Source organism: Amblyomma maculatum, chromosome 10 (genome assembly GCF_055883805.1).
Source record: "Amblyomma maculatum isolate TAMU_Amacu chromosome 10, ASM5588380v1, whole genome shotgun sequence".
Classification (NCBI taxonomy): Eukaryota; Metazoa; Arthropoda; class Arachnida; order Ixodida; family Ixodidae; genus Amblyomma; species Amblyomma maculatum.
The window spans coordinates 62,424,838-62,436,490 of record NC_139353.1 but is presented as its reverse complement, the minus strand read 5'-3'; positions in this window follow the sequence as shown (position 1 = coordinate 62,436,490).

Sequence of the window (11,653 nt, the reverse complement as noted above, 5' to 3'; positions counted from 1 at the left end):
TGGAATTATTCCCATGTAAGGTGTGTAGCAATTTATAGGCAATGCCCGAGTGTGTTTCATTTTGCAGTTGCATTCTAAGCAAAGGATGCATTACCTCTTCGAATATTCGATAGAGAGCAAATATGAGATTTATGCATGTCTATTTTATAAATGGGTGCATAATTCCACTGTCACATGGTCCCGTTGGCAAGCTCCCTTGTTTTATTTTGACATTCTTTTGCCCCATACTGCCGCTAGAGTGCTACGAGTGTGCTTGTTTATTATTTAGATGTCCTATAGGTTGACTAAAATAAATACCAAAGATACTGGAGAAGGAAAACAATGTCAATAATTTTCATAAAAAAATCAGACCACAGCAGCTATTCACAAGAGGACTGGAGACTCTGCCTCAATGACAATCTAAGCTGGCAGAACTTAGAACCGACTGCTCACTCCTTCACTCTCACCACGATGCTTAACTCATTAAAACAATGTTCCTGTCTCCTTCCTCTTCCTAAATGTGGGAGGAGATTACCATTTCTTCCCTCAACCACCTTCTAGCCATGGCAGGTGACATTGCGCTTTGCTAACCCCTGCCACTGTTGGAAGCTGGTGAGCTGCACCGAAAATGGCAACGATGCGCAATCCTGAAATGGGTGTCTAAGAGCTGTGCTTACCAATTTAAAGGACTTATGAGTTCAGGTAAATGTGTACGTTCCAAATGTGTCCTTGTTACCGAAATAAAATAGCACAGCATACCTTTGTAAGCACTACATTAAACAAAAACGTTGCTTCTTACCCTGCAGTATCTGACATTGACCAACTTCTAGAGAAATCACGCCTCCACTACATGACATTTTCCATAAAAAGAATAAAGCCAAGATTACACAAACTGCATTACATAAGGTCGGTTATTTATAAACAAAATTGATCAGGAACATATGCGTTGACAGCACAAATACTAGATGGGAGCTTGTCAACCTAGTGATGTACACAAGGATGTCAATTGCACAACAAGAAGGTACACATGACAATCCTTTAATACACACAATATATTCCCAGAGTACACCTCTAACACCTGTAGCATCTCTAAAGGCTGGAAAAATTCACAACCCACTAAGCATGTGCTCAGTAATCCAACCACAAACCAAAAGAAGCAGCCATGATTACAGAGAACATAAATTTTCACTTAAATATTTCACTCACAATAATTTTGGAGACAAATATACAAATTCAATGCCACTCAGCATCTCGTGTCAGTTGAAATGGCAGAGAATGGACCCTACAGGACAATGATGAGAAAAGATGAAAGACACATTTGTTGAATATTTAAATATTAGAGGCATTTAAAGAGTTTTACATAGCTCCCTTTGCAAAAAGAACATAGAGGAATGCAGAAACAATGAAGCACATACTTTTGTACGGCTAGAAGGTCAGCCGGACAAGTAAGATATACATCACAACTGTTAAAATTAAAATACTGCATCATATCAACTAGATGGACATAAGCACCTCCCATATGGAGAGTACCAACACAAACAGAAAAAGAAAATTGTAAATTCACATCTCTCACAGCCATTGAAGAAAGAACCTATTGATGGCAACTGAGGAAGAGTAGGTAAGCCTTTTTTGTCAGGATTAACTTTCGAAATTCAAAATGTAGATGTCATAACCACCTCTTGCACTTCAGATAAAAAAAAAGGCAAAGACAGTAGAGCAAAAGCAATTGGTTAATAAAATAAAACCATGACATAAAAAAGCACACACATTTGTGGTCAATATACTTCATCTGCAAAACTGTTTCTGAGCAGAGAACTAATTATCTTGTAAACAACACGGAAATACACCTCGCATATTTTTTTACAAACGAAACACAAGTAGAAGGTACAAAAACATGGTCATTTTTAAAGTAACTTTCAGGAATTATTGAAATGAAGAAACCTTTGAACAAAACACTGCTGCTAAAATAGGTAACATACAGTGTAAAATGGCATCCCAATTCTGACATAGCTAACAAGCTACGCTGCCAAAGATGCCCAGGAAAGCAGCCTTCCATTTATGGAGCATCCCTAGTTTCTGCACATAAAGGAGACAGGTTTAAAAAGGGCATAAGACTTGAATCGGTGAATGGAATGCATGGCAGTAATATAAGGGAAGTTTTTAATTGAGCTCTCAGCTGACTTTAAACCAGGATGTCCAAGAAAAATTTGTCCAGTTTTTAATTGAGCCCTTAGCTGACTTGGAACCAGGATGTCCAAGAGAAATTTGTCCACATCCTCAAAAATCTCAAACAAGATAACGAGCATGATAACCAATCATGATTCACTGTGTTATAATATTCTTCCTTTGCTGTCATCAGCATGGTGAATATCTATGGTTAAAGTTGAACTCAGCCAATCTTTCATGTCAGCATAATTAAGGATTTGTCAAGGTTATGCACTATGATTTACAAAAGCTATTGCACAATTCACAAAATTGATGTATGCTATGAGATGTGTCACCTCCATAAGCTTTGAATAGTAGAACCCCGCTATAGTAAACTCAGCTATAGTGAAAACTCTGATATAGTAAAGTGAAATCGAAATCCCAGTTCATCTTCCATAGAGGACTGTACATTTTCCCCTCTTTATAGTAAAGAAAGTTTTGATAAAAATCGGTTATAGTAAAGTGCGCCTGGCTGCAGCGACATTGCCGCACGCGCGCTATCTAAAATTGCAAAGGAATAAAAAAAAACAAGAAAAAAAAACACAGTGTTCTTTTAAATGGCTTTACCACTAGGCTTGGTAGGACTCAGAAGAAGCCAACATTACGTAAGCCTTGGAGCCGTCAGGGAAAGCATGCAGCACATACGGAAAAAAAAGAAAAAAGCTGTCACAAGCATGGAAAGAAGGCGGTGCGGTCCGTTCAGAAAGTGAAGGAGAGTAAAAGTGCAGCACGAGGCAGCAGTGGCAAGAACTGGAAGTGTGGCATGTGTGGTTTTGCAGCACTTGACTGTCGCGCACATTTTTCATCTATTGCCTTCTTACTGATGGAAACAGCAGAAGATGACGCCGTGTTCATGCAACGCTTTGGTTTTCACGTGAAATCAAACTCAGTTGTATTCATAGCCACGTTGACCTCATCCTTGAAAAGTACTTCAAAGAGATTTAAACAAAATATCTTATAATTGAAAAAAAATAAGATGGAGAAACGATAAGAAAGAGATAGAAGGTATTTGGCAGTGTTTTTTTTCATTAAGCAACAAGACGCGTTCAGTAAATAGCCATTTATTTACAAAACAGCAACTTCAGGACCATCTTATCACCAACCATTGATATAGTAAAGACCCTGTAATAGTAAAGATGTTTGCTGGTCCCAGTGACTTTACTATAAAGGAGTTCTACTGTAACTGATTTTCACATATATAGACAGATAGAAAGAAGTTAGGAGGAAGTCAGTGATAATAAAATATTAGTTAAAATGCCCAAAATATGAACACAGGTTTAAAGAAGTCTCTGGCTAATAAGGTACAGTGGCGAGCAGCCTTGTCTAGAATGCGCCGACTATTCTCAGCGGAGTAAGTCAGCGCCATCTAACGATATGCCCTGGGTTTGAGCTATGCGTCCTGTGCACATGCGCGGCCAAAATACAGCAGAGTCTGCGCGTGGATTCTCGGCCACATTTCCGCTCAGTGCTTGCGCTTCATGCCGCCAGGTACGCGCTTAATGTTATGTAACAGCGGCTGGAAAACTAACACGTTTCGCGCGAATCACGGAGTGGCTACGCAAGTGCAATGTGATATCGGGTGATCGCTCGGCTCAAAAGCAATTACAAGTAATAGCGGATAATCGCGCGTTTCCAAGAAGCACTATGGCTAAGAGTGCGCAAATTGGGCCTAGTTAGTTTGGTGTCTGTTTCTGTCCTGTCCATATAAGTTTACGACTATGCGCCACGCGTTGCAGGCATATTGTTTGATAGCGTGTTTTTGGGCGAGATTATCAGCTATAAGAGACAAAGCATTTTGCATCCATGCAGATGTAGGAATTTGACTTCCTCCAATATACAGCACAGAGGCGGTAAGTAGTCCATATCAGGAACGCGTATTAGTCATCTATCACTCGCGCTTGCTTGCCTTGCCGTCTTGTTACACCCGAGAAAAATGTCGGCATCGCGACGCTCTGGCGACCGTCACAGCCTCACAAATGAAGGCAGTGCGACCCTAGAGGCATAAAAGGTACTCGCAAGGCAGGGGCTGGACAAGGAAGAGATGAGCAGGCATACCACTGATTTGAAGCGCATGCGCACGGGACGCATATCTCAAACTCAGAGTATAACGTTAGATGTCGTAGACTTGCTCCGCAGAGCGCCGTTGGCGCGCTCTAGACGAGGCTGCTCACGACTGTACATATCTCATTGCTCCAAAGTTGTGCAGCAACACGCAAACTTGCCAAAATGCTACCGAAACTGCTGCGACTTCATAGGACAGTTGGTCGGTTCAGGTGTTTTTTCTTTTCATGGTAATTCAGGCTTTGCCTGCTTGCAAATGTCACAGAGCAAAAACGACATGCAAATGGTTTCTCCTGCTTGTGGCTTCGTACATGAGCTTTCAACTGCCAACTGGTCACAAAAGCCATTGGACAAAGGTTGCATTTATGGGGCTTCTCACCAGTGTGGAAGCGAATGTGCACAGCCAAGTACTCCGCTGTGGCAAACCTCTTGCTGCAATGAGGGCACTGGTATGGCCTCTCACCCGTGTGAGTGCGAAGGTGACGTTCTAGGCTGTTCTTCCTTGCAAAGGCCTGGTTGCACTGGCTGCACTGAAAGGGGCGCTCTCCGGAGTGTATCGCCAGGTGGTACTTGAAGCTTGTGTGGAATTCTGTGGCATACCCACACTCAGGGCACAAGAACCGCCGTTTTCCTCCTGATGGTTTCCTTTGAAGTGAGCTGCTCTGGCTGTAATTCGTCACTGCACCTGCAGGATAAATGCATAAAATGACTATCACATAATTTACAGCTGGCCCACCTTGCAGGCAGTGGCCCACCTTGCAGGCAGGGCTAATGAATGATAAGGATTTTCCAAGGGCAATTCCTTATATTATTGACACATATGGTGGAGAACTCAAAAAAAAAAACAAAATTCGAGACATGGGCTTTGAGGTAAAAGATGATCCAACTTATTGCTAACATGTCACAAACACACGATAGATGCAAAAGACTAGGTATTAAGAAATGGTAAAAACCTAGATGCTGTTTAAAAAAAAATATAGCACTAACAGTAAATTACCCACTGTCTTTAGCACCTTCAATTCATAGATGTATAATACACATGAAGCATACAATGAACATTACTTTTAGAGGTCAAAGGGCCCCATGGCACTCCAAGCACTACTCTACATTCTACAAAGACACCTGATTGACAATTTCAGCATAGCAAGACAGGATATGTAAATGCAGTTTCACTCAACACCAGCTGCAATGTTAAAAAAAGCACAGCAACATAGCTTACAGAATTATTAAATTTACTTTACTCTGGCTTTAACACTTCAACCAAGGTAAGCACACCTAAAAAACAAAGCATAACAAATAATGTGGACATGCACGCCAAGGACGGGATGAACTGAAAACTACCCAGAAAAGTAGTCTGTGAAAATTGTGTTAGCACCTTTAAATACAAAAGCACTTGGTATCACTACATATATATATATATATATATATATATATATATATATAACTGCACTACACAGCCAGCTGATCTCAAATTTTATAACACAATAAAGGGGCTGTTACGAAAAGAAATAATAAAATATATTGTCACAACTGCATGAGCGGTGAACAGTTACATTAGAAGTGGGTACAGGCAAGGCAGACATCACTGCATCACAAAACAATCAAGCATCCTGCATTTCCCCTTATAGCACATCCAACCACCTTAGTGGCAATGTATTACCGGTCACAAAAACAGGCAGAATGTCCTAAGCATGAGAGAATAAAATGGCAGAGAACTTACTGCTGGAAAAGTTAGTAGAAGCATGAATATATAGATATGTGCAAAAGACTGTTGACACATATTGTAAACTGCAAATGAATAAAGGGATAGCAAATGTTGACACAGCGTGCAAATATGCAATGGGCATAACAGATGATGCGGAAGAAACTCTTCAACCAGCTGCCCTTAGTTGTGAGGAAGGTGAGCAGCAATGCCTCTTCAAAGGAAGTCGTGAGTAGTGATGAACCTGCAAAAAAAAAAGTAAAATACATAACTAACGGTAATTCCAATGCTTGCTCAGGAACCTGTACTGGGAATCAACATGGACAACTCCTATGAGTGCCGAAGCATATATACACACAAACTATCTGTAACTACTTGAAAGGGGCTTTGTTCGCTCTGCAAGCATTTTTCTTGCGATAAAATTATGATTATAGAAATATTCAAAAAAGAATGTTAGTTATTCAATTTGTATTTAAAAATTACCGAACAGACTGAAAATTTTCAAATACATGGAAGTTTCCCTGCACTCTACACTTCACCGCAATGTTTGACCACGTGGGCTGTGCAGTAACAAACACATCTTGGAAACATGAGGCCATTTTTAAAGTGGGGCCTTCCTTACAGTGTGCGAAAAGCAAAGCACCTGACCAAACTAGGAAAAAACGTTTCTACTTTGCTTTCATCTCATATGCAGACATTTGTCATGCAGGTGTTTGTCAGATAGAAGTATTGTGATGTCAATGGTTTTTGGCACGGTTTTCTGGCCCATTTGATAATTTGAGAAATCTGTTATTTCAGACGTCTTTGCTGGTCTCTTGAATGCAGAATTAATGAGAGTTTTATCGCATTCAGCGTTAAATTTGGTATATAAGGAACACCCCTCGTATTTAGAGGCTTTCAACAAAAAATTTGGCATATCAGACACACATCAATTTATCCAGGTTAGAGCAATACCATCGCAAAATGCTCTGTGCCAGAAAAAACAATTATGTGCTAATGAGAGGAAAAAAAAACAGCAACACTCAAACCTGAAAGTACTGTCATATAGTGAGAGTAGTTACACTTTATTATTACTGAAATCCTTGAAAGGCTTCATCTTCAGACACGCTATTAAAAAAAGTTCGAGGGGGCACTTTGGATCACTAAACTGTGATGAGGCAAAAGCCTCTATCATGCTGTGGTCCAAAACCCTCCACTATGGTTACTCTTTCCCTGTTTTCACTCCCACCTTTATGGTCAAGTAATAGCGCTACCACCCAACATATAAAGCCCCGCTTTAACCGAGTCGATGCCCTTAGGATAACGTGAATGCAAGTGTCTTGGCAGGCTGATTTCGATATTGTCCTCCCATAAGTAAGCAGAGCCCCGAGTTGGCAGCTCCTGCCAAACGTAATGTCAGAAAGCCCTACGTCCAGTTAGTGCTCGGCCATGCAAGCTGCCAGCTACCACTTCCCACTTAAAAAAAGCGTTACGGACGGACACGATCCGCGAGCATGAGCCATTAAAGGCTATCGCCATAAAAATGCATGACAATTTCTAGCAGCAGCACAGGAGCATCTTTTTTGCACTCATAATCCCTGTGCTGATCACTGCTGTGCTCGGGTGCTCTGACATTTGCCAAAGCTCACCCAGGAAGTAGGGAACAACACATAAGCAGTAGCCTCCAAACGATGTTCAAAATCACAACTGGAAAAATGAATTGTCTTTTCCCAGCTTGTCGGCAGTGTGGAAAGGGTGAGGAGCACGGATGCCGCCATCGTTTGTCATTTTATATTACTAATGCTCTAAGTACCTGTGAGGTGACCATAGCTAATGTAATTGTTTTCTGACAATTACCTTTGTGGTCGGCAGACCGCACCTTAACCCTTCGGCTAAAGCAATTTCAAAAGTCGCCACCGCCATCGCTTCATGCCAAAAGTCCACCTATGAACGTTGCGCGAAACGAAGAAAATAAAGGACACGACACAATTGTATAGGACGCACTACTAAAATTTTGTTAAAAAAAAGGAAACACATTTTATCAACCAGAAAATATGGTACTGCACTTTCCCGTAGGGTCACCACTTTTGCACAAATATAGCTTAATTTCATTTACAAATACCGTGTCCGTTCTGAAATATTTTTTCCTCTCATCAAATATTCAACATTGGATTTGATATTTAAAGGCATTGTTTCTGATATTCATATTAGAAAATTTCAAAATTCGCACACCACTAGACAATATGCAAAATGCACACAACAGACAGCAGCCAAAGAGAAAACAGAAGGTCATCAAGGTTTTCGCTTTTCCAAAAGCAGAACAAGCCCTGCGAAAGGCTGCACCCAGATTATTATAGATAAAAGGCTGCACCCACAGAAAGGCTGCACCCACATAAAACCCGGTGGCACTGGAAAACAAGAGTGAAAATACCCTGCAGTTACAGCATCAGATAATCACAAACAACCGGCCAGCCATCTGCCTTGGAAAAAGGCCACATTGCAAATGGTGGAATACGATCAGACGGTAAAAACTGTAGGACCCGAACTTACCGCTGGCAGAATTATGTGGTTTTTTCCTCTAGTGTCTAATCAGTTGTCTAAGCAACAACTTAAAAAAGAAAAGAAAGCTAAAGCTCTCCTTTAAGTGACTGGCTGTTAGCTCAAAGTGTATGTAAATCATAAGGAGCCTCACATTCTCCCTACATTCGTTAGCTGCTAACACATGTGGGGTGAATCTTTAATATCTTGACAGATGAGCCTCAAAATAAACTATTATCGAAATCAAAGTTTACGTCTATCTCTCATAACCATGACAATTGGCAAGAAGCGTAAGTGATTAAACAGCTGACATTTTAGCTTAAATCCTGTAGCACTGTGTGTCTTTCAATACGGCCAATTGGCCAAAGTAAAGTGTTAACATCTCATCTGTCTAAAAATCATAAGGATTCTAAAAGAATCTGTTTACTAGTGAAAGCAGCAACTGCAAAACCAACACCATAACCTTCAAAGTCATTCATTTGACAACAGCAATACTGATAGATATGACAAATATGTACACAATGGTGCCCAAGGAAAACTAACTGCAACTCATTATAATAAAAGACCCTACTCACATTGCAGGGAATAATATTTTTCCAACCTTCAGGTTACAGAGCCAAGCTATGCAATTCTGAATGGTACTTTGTACAACAATGCAGTCTAGCAAATGAGACTCATGAGTAACACTACAAGCCAGTTGGCAAGACTCACAAGCTGCACTGACAGTAAGTGGGCTCTGAGAACACATAGAACAGGGCTTTTTTCCAAAGCTATATTGGTTGCACAAAAATACTGATATTGGCTTTGTATGCGGGTATCCAGTTTGCTCGATTTGACTGCGAAGTGCACCCTGAAGCCATCTCTGAGAGTCAGTGCGCTTTCCAATGTATTTAGAACCAACTGCTATCATGAGCTCTACCCCTTAATTGTACACGCTGTCGAAAGCCCACCAAACAAGAACCAAACAGTCATGAAAAGCATGGCAGTGATATTGGGACACTTTATCGCCGAACCATTCATGGATAACATTTATCTAAATGCTAAGTGTCCCGCAATCTTGTGGCCAAAAAGAAGCAAGCCATAAAAACTAGAAGGCACAGTTAGAATGTCTTGCAAGCAGAGCTTCTCAGCCATGGCTGTCTCATAGAACCCTTGTGGGCCATGGAACTGGAAGGGAGGTGGCGGGAAGCAATCTTGTGTGACAATATTGTGCAGATTACGGCTGCAGTTCCGAGAGCATGTCGTGGTATAGGGATTGCGTCAAGGCTAAACTGCAGGGCCTTTAATGAACGTGCACTCGATAAGCCAGCACATCACGGCCTGCAGAGGATGTGGGAAAAAGGCGATGTGACGAATTGGCGCCGGTATGCAGGCCACTAGAAAGCATTCGGCTCCTCTCGGCACTGCGCCACTCGCTCGTCGGACACCCAAGACACACTGCATTGCAGCCCAGTCCAACAGTGCAGCCAAAGCTCAACTTTAAAGATTTCGGCATCAAAAAGCGCTGCACATGCTGTCTCCCTCTCTCGCTCCTGTGGTGTCCATTTCTATACTTCTTAAACTAAAGTCACAGAGATATACTTTTCTCCACTTCTTAACTAAAGAGAGTAAAGTCAGCCTTGAACCTCCGTGCATTTAAACTATGCCTACTCAGGACAGAGTTATTATGTGATCGTTTTTTGTGTGGGCGTGGGTGTCAAGAACCCCCAAAAACCGCTTTACTGACCCGTTTCGCAAACCTCACCCACCCCCCACCACCTTTATGAGAAACACTGATTTAAAGAATGAGAGCACTAAGGAAAGGTTAACATAGAAATATACGAGATAAATTTGCTTCATAAAGAGGATAGTAAAAAAGAAGCACTACAACAAAAATAAATATTTTTTTTTCTTATGGTGAGAAGAATGGCATTTAATGCATGGTTTGGTTTATGGTGTTTAACGTCCAAAAATGAATCAGGCTATCAGAGACGTCGTAGTGGAGGGCTCCAGAAATTTCGACCCGACTTGGGTTCTTTAACGTGCACTGACATCAAACAGCACATGAGTACCTTGCTTTTCGCCTACAACAAAAAGTGGCCACCACAGCTGGAATTCGATTCCATATCCTTGGGCACAGCAGTCGAGCACCATAACCACGGCTATACCACGATGGGGATTTTTATGCATGAACCTCTGGCTTATCGTCTAGAGCAGATTTAATTTACAGCGAGGATGCTCTCACTTGGGGATTATATTGATCGCGCGCATTACCCAGGTGTGGAAAATGGCTCGGGCATTATGGAGCAGTTCAGGGAGTGGTAATAACGTCATTTTGGAGCAGCTTTGGAGCGACGAAACTGGAGCTCTTGAATTAGGTTTTGGAGCATATTACTAAGGTCAAATGCCTCTTATTATTTTCTGACACACAATCCCAGTCTGATTCTTTTTTATGCAAGTTAGTTTGCTTTTCTATCCTCGCACTCATCTCTGACAAGATGAATGGCCAAAGCACATAGTACAATATAACACAGGCTGACCTGAGCAACAACTTGGAACAGACTAGCAGCGTGACCTAAACCATTTGCCTGTTTCGACTTGATATATTTAAGTGTCGAGAAATCTGTCGAGTTTGCCACTCTGATGCACTCAAGCAGCGCCACTAATTTGGAGTTCGCATTAATGGGCACATCTCCGTTCTCTATCTCGTGCAAATCCTTTTTAATCCTATGCCTCTGCTGATAAATTCCAGAGTACTACTGAGTAGTGCGTTCAGGAAAAATAGATGGCACTGAAGGGTAACCTTTATATCCTTCAGCTTCTTTAGTTCACTGCCTCCTGCCAATAGTTCATCATTATTTTGCTTGAGCAATACTGGAACTAATTTTTAACATTTTGGCGATAGGCCTTGTATGGCTTTCCAACACCCTTGGGAAGCTTCCTCGTGACTGACACCTTTGTCGTACCAACCCATTACCCTTCAAGTATGATTTTGTCTGCCGTAGGCCTGACATGCTTGCCACTAACAGAGTCTTGATGGTGAAGTAACTGCTTGTTTTCAGAGCGAAAGCATTACAATAACACATGCAGTTTTCGCAGTCGGACAAGTTTCCTAACGGCTCACAGTAGTTTGCGCCTCTTATCTGCTTCGCTTGCTGCTCTCACTACTCCCTACACCAGCGATTCAAAAGGCTGGGAGGAGGTGCAATA